The sequence below is a fragment of the Harpia harpyja genome, chromosome 16 (genome assembly GCF_026419915.1).
Source record: "Harpia harpyja isolate bHarHar1 chromosome 16, bHarHar1 primary haplotype, whole genome shotgun sequence".
Classification (NCBI taxonomy): domain Eukaryota; kingdom Metazoa; phylum Chordata; class Aves; order Accipitriformes; family Accipitridae; genus Harpia; species Harpia harpyja.
This window is the reverse complement of record NC_068955.1, coordinates 21,754,711-21,765,636: the sequence shown is the minus strand read 5'-3', so window position 1 is coordinate 21,765,636 and position 10,926 is coordinate 21,754,711. Positions and strand designations below refer to the sequence as shown.

At 36.0% G+C, this 10,926-nt stretch overlaps 1 protein-coding gene across 2 annotated transcripts in view; it reads left to right on the top strand.

The window, feature by feature from the left end:
- The first annotated feature begins 193 nt into the window (after positions 1 to 193).
- The window catches only part of IRAG1 (inositol 1,4,5-triphosphate receptor associated 1), a 137,302-nt gene continuing 126,569 nt past the window's right edge, over positions 194 to 10,926 (top strand). Inside the window, exons 1-3 of one of the 2 annotated variants that reach the window (XM_052810421.1) lie at positions 194 to 324; positions 2,827 to 2,981; positions 6,755 to 6,872. The gene's annotated coding sequence lies outside the window, so the exon portion shown is untranslated. The remainder of the gene's footprint in view (positions 325 to 2,826; positions 2,982 to 6,754; positions 6,873 to 10,926) is intronic. The other variant, XM_052810413.1, reaches the window with a different exon arrangement.

Sequence of the window (10,926 nt, the reverse complement as noted above, 5' to 3'; positions counted from 1 at the left end):
GCCCCCGTGCGCGAGGAGGCGGGAGGGCTTCGAGGCCGGGCGCGCGCGGCCCTGTTGCTGCGGCAACGGCGGCCTCGCGGGCGCCCCTCAGCCAGCGGCGAGGCACCGGCGGGCCGGGAGCTGGGCGGGCGGCGGGAGCCGCCGGCCCCGTCCCCGCCGGCCCCGTCCCCGCCGGCCCCGTCCCCGCCCCAGGCTGGAGCGCTACGCGTTGCGCTGTGTGACCTCCCGTGCGGCTGCTCGCGGCGGTCTTCCGTGTGGTGGCCTTTTAAAACGTGAGCGGTCTCCTCAGGACAGAGTGAGGGTTTCCCGGGGACTTGCAGGCAGGTATTAGTCCCGCTAATTTGGACATATATATGTCACATCTTACCCATAGAAATATATATAGCATACCAAGAGATAACTCTGTGTATTTATACATGTGCACACTGCTAAATTGAATAGATTTGCACCTGGTTGCTCTCTGGTCTTGAGACCACGACTCCCTCGGGCTGTGCCTCTTCTCACGTCATTTTAAAATCGTTCAAGATTTCCAACCAAATGCATTAAAATGTGTGGCTTTTCCCTGTCTTTGTGGAAAAACAAATAATTTGTAAATCCAAATACATACTGTCTGACTAGCTTAGGTGGTGTAATATTGTTAATACGTATTTACAGGTTTTTAGCCACAGCTTGGCCAACTATTTTCAAATTATCCAAGTGTTTTTAATTACATATACGGAATCTGATAAAATTCTGAATCCTGAACCTAGGCCCTGATCCTGGAACTTGATTTGTGCGAGGCATTCAGCCACATGGAGGTGCACGAGTAAAGAAGAAATTACAAAATTGGGTTCCTAAACTGTTTTTTTCCAATTACGATGGTAGGCGCACTGATGTATTTGGATAAAACTCAGCAGGCATAGTAACGTATGACCAATCTTAGTTACTTTTGTAGCTGTACCAAGGTAAAAAAAAAAATTTAGTAAGACTAAAAGATCCTCTGGTACATTTCTAGTAAGAAGATTTAAAAAAAAAACAACCTCTGACATATTACTTACACAGCCTATTAAACCCTAAAACAAACTTGATTTTGTCCTATAGCTAATCATTCACAGAATACAGAATTTTGACTGAACTGATAGTCACAACTATAAAGAATTAAATTACTAAATTTGATTTAAAAAATTAATTGTGAATTACTATGATAGTATATATTACACTAGTAATAGCTAGCTTACTTGCAGTGTCACCTGTTCTCTGAAGCCAAAGAAAGTAATATTTTTAATTACTTAACATTTTGAATCTCAGCTTTTGATTTTTATTTATGCACTAATTATTCTGAACTGAGTTACCTGGTCCAATGAAGTGTAACTAGTAGTTCTCCTACTCATATAGGTCTTTGAGTAGGTATGTGCCATAAATATCTTTTGTAGAGAAACTTTTGCATGTGGCAGGAAAGTGGAGCGACATTGAAATTAATAGGAGTGAAAGTGTGCATTTTCTTCATTAAAAATATGACAAAACCAATGTTATGCAGAGCAAGATGCTAATTTAATAGAGTTCCTAAGCCTACTTCTCTGATTTATAGGCTGATTTTTCACAAATAAGCTATTTTTTAGATATTTTAATTAATGTTGAATCCATTTGGACTGAAAAGGCAGTCTGTTCCTGAGGTGTTTGTTCACCAGTTAGTGTCTGTAGTAAACTAGCTTTCCTCATGGAAAAAAAAACTAGTTTAAATGAAAGATTTTATAGGGTCAGGCCTTAAGAATATTAAACCGAAGTTAAAGAGGGAAAACATTCTTGCTTCCTGGTATAAATCTAGTAGAAACATTTTAATTTGTTTAAAATTTTATCACTACACTATGCAAAATATTGACTTTTATATTGTTTGAAGCAGGAAGACTCTTTTTTTTCCATATACACGGATAACAATAAATCACTATTAGGTACGTAGAACCTCTTTAATGTATAAAATATTGTTCTAGTGAAAAGAGTTTGGGGGGGGTTACCTTCCGAATGCTTAGGAGCATTTCAAGAAGAGAGACTTGTTTTATCTTGCTGTCTTGTTTTTATTTCATTGAAATTTATTATTATGAAAATTTACACTACTACTTTTAAACTTGGATTGTTATCAATGTCAGAAATACTGATATAAATAGAAAGCAATCTATAGTAAATTGAACTTCCAGTTGTGATATGTTATATACAGTGAAAAATAATATTTAAAAACTTTATTACCACATATAATTATAAGCCTTTTATCAGGAATGAAAATTGAGCTTAACTAAGCTACTTTAATAACATAATAAAAACGGCCTCTACCTACCTGACCACTACTTTTTGCAAGCAAATTACCATTTATGTTTGAGGTGTGTATGCTTAAATAAATAAGACTCCATTTAGAACAGTTGTGTGCTTGGAGCAGGGTATTTTAGTAGCAAAGTTTCTTTACTTTATTGTTAGAATAAAAACCTTTTTTTTCTTCAGTTTTTGGGTTGGTTTTTTTTTTTTAAGATAAGTATGGTTTTAGAAATCTTCAGAGTGCAAATTAATTCCATTCTAACAGTGTGAACCATCATTCCAGTAGTCACTTATAGAATCATTTAGGTTGGAAAAGACCTTCAAGATCATAAAGTCCAACCATCAAGCATGCCCACTAAACCACGTTCTGAAGTACCTTGTCTATGTGCTTTTTGAATACCTACAGGGATGGTGACTCAACCACTTCCCTGGGCAGCCTGTTCCAATGCCTGACAACCCTTTCAGTAAAAAAATTTTTCCTAATATCCAACCTAAACCTCCCCTGCCACAACTTGAGGCCATTTCCTCTCATCCTATCTCCAGCCACCTGACAGAAGAGACCAGCACCCACTTGTTGACCTTCCTGTTCTGAGCTGTGAAAAAAAGAAAGAGATCCTACATTGGTGGCTTGAAGAGCTCAGCGTTGTGTGTCAGGGAGCAGTGAGGGCTGCTGCTCGCTCAGGGAGGGAGCCCAGGAGGTAAACACATACAGCCAGCAGGTCAGGGGCTTTGTCAGAGTACCTGAGCAGCGCAGATATTAGGCAAGTCCACAGTGATAAGGCAGGTCTGAGTTCAAGCTAGAAGTGCTAGTCAGTGAGGCAGGGTTTAATACAGCCTAGTGCTTGCCAGGTAGGTCCTTACTGACAAGGCAAATCCAAGGTCAAAGTAGAAATCAGTTCTCAGGCAAAGGTCCAGATCAGGAGTGTATCTTTAGCCAGGTAGGGACCTACCTGTGATTGAGTGGGGAACCAATGCTTTCACAGTGTAACTCAGTCCAAGACTGGGAGTCCTGGGCTGAGCTTAAATGGGGCTTCTGGGCTCCAAGCAGGGGTGTGGCAGGATGCACCACGTGGGGCTGGTCAGGGCCATTAAAGCTTATTAATGCACTTAAGGCCCTGATATGGTATGTGTATCTTGAAGAGACAGTAAGCAGGTTTAGTAAGGTGATGCATTTGTTGGTTTAGGCAGTGCTAAAAATGGAGTTAATAGGTATATGCTATTGTCATATTAGATAGTTTAATATTGTGTTAGTTCCAGAGGCCATTAAATTAGTTGTGCATCTCAAACTTGCTACAGTAAGGAGTTAGGAATTTCTATTCTGCTGGTAAGGGAACACTGAGGCAGGCTCTATTAAATGTACTTTGAGCAATGTTATAGGTATTCTTTTCCTACAAAGCTAGCTCTTTTAATAAAACAACGTGAAATGTAACAAGACAGAGCTGTAAGAATGGATGGTCTTTACAGCTTTATTTTAATGTTTTACTTGAAAGTGTAGTATTTCTACAGACTGAGCAATATTTTGTATAGCTACTAAAAACTGTGTTATATTATGCTGCCAGGATTAGTAACTTTGTTGTTGTTGTTCACACTTCTTAACAAGATTGTATTTGCCTTATTTATCTGATAAATATAATTATGTTCTATTCAGTTAGTCACTTAAATCTAAAGAATTGCTTTGCAAGCAAAAGCTTTAAGGGATGTCTGTGATAGCTTGTGTTTTGCAAGCAAGTTGTGTATTTGAAAATGGAGAGAGAATGCTTTCGTGTTTAAGGTACAAAACCATGAGACACTTACACTTAACTCTTAACTGTACTACTGACTTCTTTCTAATCTCTGTTTGTCAATTAACTGGTTTGCTAGCCTTTATTAGCACTCTCACTTCTATTAACCATATGCTTATTTGAATTCCTAGCATCAGGAACACTAACAGCAAAGTAACTTGAATTTTAATTTCTAACATCAACACCTAACATTAAGAACTTCTCTTGTGTCTTGCAGACCTGAAAGGTGCAAGTAACTTCACGAAAAATGGTGTATCACTAGATTTGGTCTAAATAGTGTATTCTGCGAGACTTAAAACTGTTACGCTTCGGATCCTCTCACCTAGCACTAGCATGCCAAGCATTTCAGCTTTGTACAGTTCTATTTCTATTTACTATACTGTTCATTGTAAATTGCCTGGGTTGCATAAAATGTAACGTCTCAGAAATATTGTGGAGCTGAGACTATAGCTGCACTTCTTTTCAGTATCCTTCTTCATGTGGGGTGTAGGGAAGGATTTCTGTTTATATTTTTGTGGATGCAGAACCAGGTCTGACGCCAGTATAGTTCCTGGTTGGTTTTCAAAGGATGATTTTTTTTCTTTTGGGGCTAGTTTTTGCACTGATAGCCTTCTACCTTTTGTGAATAGCTTTGATTAGTAGGTATAGAAGTGTGGTTTAAAAAAAAAATTAGTCACAGAAACAGTACAGTCTTGATTTTGTGTTGTTTTATAGTTTCTCTTAGAAAACTCTAGAGAGGCAGCTGCACGATACAGGAGATTTTCATTCTGTCCTTTGTTGGGCTAATGGAAAATGAATAGTGCCATAAAAAGCTGGCAGTACAAGTGCAATTCTATACAGTTAATTTTTTAATGCTTAAAAACTCACAAAATTTCGAAATATAAAACTGTCAATGAAATGCTTTGTAAGTACAGTATCATTATTGCCACCTTCAGGCAACAAAAAGAATGATTCATTTTCAGAGTCACTATCCAGCATTCTGTTTACAGAGGGTTTTGGCTTATACTGTGGAGTTAAGTTTAGTATTTTTTTCTAGTCACAGTCTTGCATTTTCCTGTAAGAGTAATCTTTTTTTCTTTGGCCTTAGTATGTTCCAACATGTAAAAAATATGCTTACTTGTTCCAGGAAGCTCTGATTGATAAACACTTAATTGTTCAATGATAAATTTTATTTGAATGATAAACACCTGATATACAAAGAGGTACTTAGCAAAGGCGGATTTTTTTTTTTTCATCTTCTCTTCCTGGTAAAGGCTTTTTTAGGGATTATGCAACAGTATAACAGATTTTAAATGCATGTCAGCAATTAATAGGACAAGTGAGGATTATACAAAAGACTATAGAGATATCAGATGAAATTGCAGTGCTGAAATGTAAAGAATGAAAGTATCACTGATTTCTACTATAGATTGTTTGCTAGGAAGAATTAGTGTCTAAGATTTTAATCAGTTTTACACCTAGAGAGAGAGATACGAATTTTTTCTTAACTTCGATGAACTTCAGGAATTTTGCCATTCTGTATTCTCTCTCTTTAAAATACTTGGTTTTACAAAAGCTTGCACTTGAACAGAACAAAAGTTCTAAAAAGAAAAGAAAAAAGTTTGAGATGGAGACTACACTGATTATTCTCTGCCAAAGCTTTTTTCCAGGAGCACTCCTGAGTTCTGATACCATGTTCTTTGAAATGAAATTGCTCAACATATAGATCAAAATTATCTAATGTTTTAACAGAGATATCAGTAGCTAACCCAAGAACATTGAGATCTAGCATCTCCATCACTCTCTATTCTTTTTGATAAAATTATTTTTCATAAAATGCTTTTTTGACAGGTACTTTGATGTAAAATAATGAAATTTAATAATGACAGTTATTTCCATAAAATGCTTAAAATAAAATATGCTCTCCATATTCAATGGAATGTTATTTGTGTACTGAAAATCAAAGGTAAGAAAAGACTACAGAATATTTACAGAAATCAATGTCTTCTGTTACTATAATTGCACTTTTGAAAATGTTATGAAAGTAGTGGAGGGTCTACACCTTATTTAAAATATCCCCTCCTTGCTTTGTATCACTGCTAAAACAATTATTTTCATCCTGAAATCTGTGCATGCTCTCTAAAACCCAAGCTTTTAACAGAAATTTTAAGGAAAGGAAAACACATTATACAAGCAAGTACTTCAGTGTAGAAGTCATTTCCAAAAATAACAATGAACACTTGTGCTGAAATTCTCAGGAAGAATGAAGCCTGAGAATCAGCCTGAAGATGAAGAAAGCTTTTGGGAATATGTGCACAGATCTTTCTCTGTTTCTTAGGGGTGACTGGTTGCTTTCAATGTCCTTTTCGTTAATGTGATTTATAATATAAACTATATACTGACTTCTATACATAGAAATTAAATAGAAAAAGCAATTAATTTTCATGTCTCTAACATCCATAGTCTCTTCTCTGATGATTTACTTTTCTTCTGTGTCTCCCTTCTTTTCTTCTTCCACAGAACCCTTTCCACTTTTGTTTAAACACTTAAAGTGACAATGTTTAAACAGATCGGTGCCCTTACTTTTTGTGGGCAGAGCTCTATCCTGCCAAATGAGATCTGAAAGATCTGTTCAATAGCCTGTGAATGCAAATACCCACTAGTCTAGTTAAAAAAAAATATTTAAAAGTTTATATAAATCTCTTTTACAGCACACAGAATTCTTCTGAAAACTTAAAGCCCATTTCTAATGTGCTTGAAAACACGGACAGCAAAATCCCAAGTCTGCATGAGGACAAAGTTGAATGTTATGGATGTTGCAGAAACTGGGTATGATTTATATTTTAATTCATAAATGCTTTGGAGTTCCTGCCTGTGTAGATGTTCTGAATATGTGAAGTTTAAGATGTAAACAGGAGGCCCAAGCTTGGAAGTTTGGGTCCTGTGTTGAGTTTTGAAACCTGTCTTTTTAATATTTTTTCTGAGTAAACATTTAAAGCTATTAAAAGCTTATTCTACAACCTTTTAAGATCAATTTTTTAAATGAGGAATGTCAAAATAAAGCAATATTTGTATTTTGAAATAAAGTATATGTACACACATAGAGATATATTTTCCTCCTCCTTACACCCGTGTATATTATATTTAATGTATAATATATTTTATAATATACTATATAATATGCTATATAATACATTATGTATACATTTAAAATGATAAACTGTAAGTAGCCTAGCTCTTCTGTCTATTTACATATCCATCAACTTAGATTTCATGGATGTTTCCTTTGACCTTAATAGAAACATTGCTAGAATACGTAGTTACAGGTTGAACAGTATTTACTCCTAACCACAGCATTAATTGTAAGAGATGTTGGGACTTTATTAAGGTTTATTTATGTTCTCACCAGTGTATTTTCATGTCTACCTCTTCCCCCTCCATCTCTAATGTTTCATTAACATATCTTTCTTACTGTTTAAATAGAAGTCATTAATTTTTGTTGGACACACTAATAACCTCAGGTCAGGGGCGATCTTTGTATGGGCAAAAAAAAATAGTAAATTTAATTTTTTTTTTTTCTCCTCAAGATGGAAACTATTATTCTACTGGATCTAATTACTAGTTGTGAAGTAGGTATATTTTCTGTAATTCATTTCATCCGAAGAGGAAAAAGTAAACTTTTAAAACTTGACCTTTATGCCAATGATTCTATGTAATTTCTTAACATGCATCTTACTATTAATAATAGAAAACACTTTATTTTTTATCGTCTTACATTGTGGATGAAAAACATAAACCAGATTACTTTAAAACCCCAGCGTAATAGCACAATGTGTATCTAGCTATTAATTTAAGAAACGTCTGTTCTGTGTTTCTGTCTAGCACTTGGTGTGTTTATTTCCACATTTTTCTTAGAAGGCCAGGGACATTTTGTTCAGTTATTTGAGAAGTAATGTGGATGGATGCCATGCTTGAAGGCTATATTCATACCTCCTATCAACATGTAACTTAAGTTTATGATTAATTTGATCCATGCAAGTGGAGCCATTGATTCTTAACTTGACTAGGCGTATGCCTAGCTATCTTCTTGAATTAAGGCCTCAGATTGGAAGACAACCAGTAACTGTTATCAGCCAGAAGCAAATGTTATTTTCAGAAGCAAATGTTATTTTCAGAAGCAAATGTTATTTTCAGAAGCAAACGTTATTTTCAGAAGCAAGGAGGTATTCTAGGCTCTGGTTCACTAGATAATTTGGAACCTATTTCCATGTATTACACCAAGTATACTTTCTTGCTCAACTTCTAAAGCCATGTGGCAAGTGGATAATGCTGGTGTGTGAGCAGCAATGAATATCCATTCAAAAGTAATTTAACTAAACAACTACCTGTTAACTGTAACTTCCCAGAAGCAGGTAACAGCCTTTAGGAAGAGAAATAATGTACACTTGTAAGTTTTCAGGCATTCCTTCCCCCTTCTCAAGGCATCTTTTAAAATCAGTATTCCCTGATATGTCAGGGTGGTTCCACAGGGAGATACTGGACTTAATATTTTCAACCCATGTTACTGGAGTCTAGGGTGCAGCTCACAGCAGTAGCAAGCTACCAGGCTAGAAATGCTGTATTGCAAGCTGCCTGGAAATTCTTGGGTTTGCATATTAATAGAACAGTATCTATCATCCTCAATGTGAGTAAGACTGAATAGTGTGAGGAATAAAATTGGCCTCTCTCAGTAAGCTGCATATGGATGTCTGCCTGGAGTTCAGAGCTGATTTAATTTGCCAAAGAGCAGTAGTGGTACTGTTAGTGTCTTGTAGTCTTCTGCTGCTGGAATTGCCATCCGTGATGCAGTATGTTTATAAATAAAACTGTTTCTATCTGCAAGCTCAGCCTGGGATGTAAAGTCGTGTTCTTTCTGGCTTGCACATCACCACTAATAGAGCTGCTGCTGGAACTTAGTCAAGAATTCTGTGGATTCAGAAGCCAGTAAAGAAACTCCCAGAACTATGTTGCCTCTGCAAGTATGAGTAAAAGTTTATTTATATCAGTCAAGTGACTATGCATGTATACAGATCAGATTATTTAAATGAAGGAAGATGCAACTTTCACAAGTTACTTCTGGTTATTATCTCACTGGTTAAAGAGGGGCTCCTATTTGTACCTCAGCAGATTATTTTGCAACTTCAAGGTGTATATGTGGTTATTAATAATGTGCTGGAAACACAAAACTTGGACGAGAAACACTTTTAACTAGTTAATAACTAAATATTGTTCAGGCATAAATCCTTTGTGTTAATCAAATGTAACACAACTCAAGCAACAAACTAGGCAACTCATGTAGGCAAAATTGGTAGACTTAGTACATTTGACAGCTATGTGACTCAAGTCTGGAAGAACAGATATGTATGTCTCAGATTCTCACTTTTTTAGTCAGATGTACTTCTAATATTGAGTCCTTTTTTAACAGTGCCAAAGGTGGTTCTATTTTCTGGTGTAATCTTAAAAATATATGCTTCTTAATTTAGCTGTGCCATTTTGTGCAGAAGCTGTACACAAGGAATACAATACTGATAATAATCTGTCTGAAACTGTAGTGATGGAAACCCTTCAATCTTTGTGGTGATTGGTTTCATTGCTTAACTTTGCTGTTAATGTTTTTCAGAAAGTTTAGCCTGAATTTCCCTTGCTGATATTTAATGCTGTTATGTCCCATTCAGCAGTACAAAGAAAAAGATGTATTTTTACCTTTCTTAAGGGTAATTTGTATTTTACCATGGGCATGTAAATAGAGTGGTCTCTTTGGTTCTTTGTAAACATCATAGGAGATGTGAAAACCATCAATCCTTTGAATTCATATACATGTGATTGGTAATGTCACTTCTGCAAATATTTCTGCTAATACCTTAACTCTAATATAAAAATACCTGTATTACTTCCCCTCAGAAAAGTTCAGTCATGGTGACTTTTAATAGGCTATTATTCCTCATTAACTAGGGAATGCAGTAAATTTAGTAGGATCTCTTACTGGTCATTGAAACTGTAGGAATAGAAAAGAAAAAATTTAGCACAAATTTAGCAATGATATGTCTAAAATGAGACAAAACACTTCTGCAGAACACTTCAAAGATTGGACATTAGGGTAAGCATTGGAGAAAAGAATAATTTTGCTTAGGAACTAAATTTAAGTAGACTGAACATTTTGAAGGGAAAATTTTGACTTCCTGTTGCAAAGCTTTATAGCAGACTTAATAAAATTTAATTCTTATACAACTGAGAAACTTCTAAAATAGCCAGTCATGATCCTGACAAGTGTTTGGAGAAGCTGACTTTCTGTTGTGTGTTGTATTGTTTTGTTTTTTACGTATGTCCATTCTACCTGTGTCTTAAAAGCATTTTTGATGTTGCCCTCCTAAGTAGAACCTGCCAAGAGTTAATGACAATAAACTATACCTAAATCCTTTCTGTACTAGAGATTATAAGTTTACTAAGGTCTCTTTTCTATCATTTGCACAGTTTTGTATATGTAAAACTATAGCTCAGGCAGCTGGAGATGAATGGCTGCTAATTCTTCTGATCACTCTGATCTTCCAGGTTTGGGAGGTTTCTCCATCATATCCTTTTTAATCTTCTCCTTCAAGTTACCTGCATGGACTTGCTGTTGTTGTAGCAAGGAAGGCTGATAGTTCTTTTTGGAGCTTTTTACATGCTCTGGATAGGGTTGTTTTGTGGCTCTGAAGGCTGCTGTGAAATAACCTAAACTTTTAGGGTATGAGGGAGAAGAGATCTACTTTGACCTTAAATATATATATGCTCTCCAAAGTGACCTGGTAAAGGTATTGACCACTTAACGTTCTCTGCCATAAACCTAGAGATTCGGCCTGCTGTA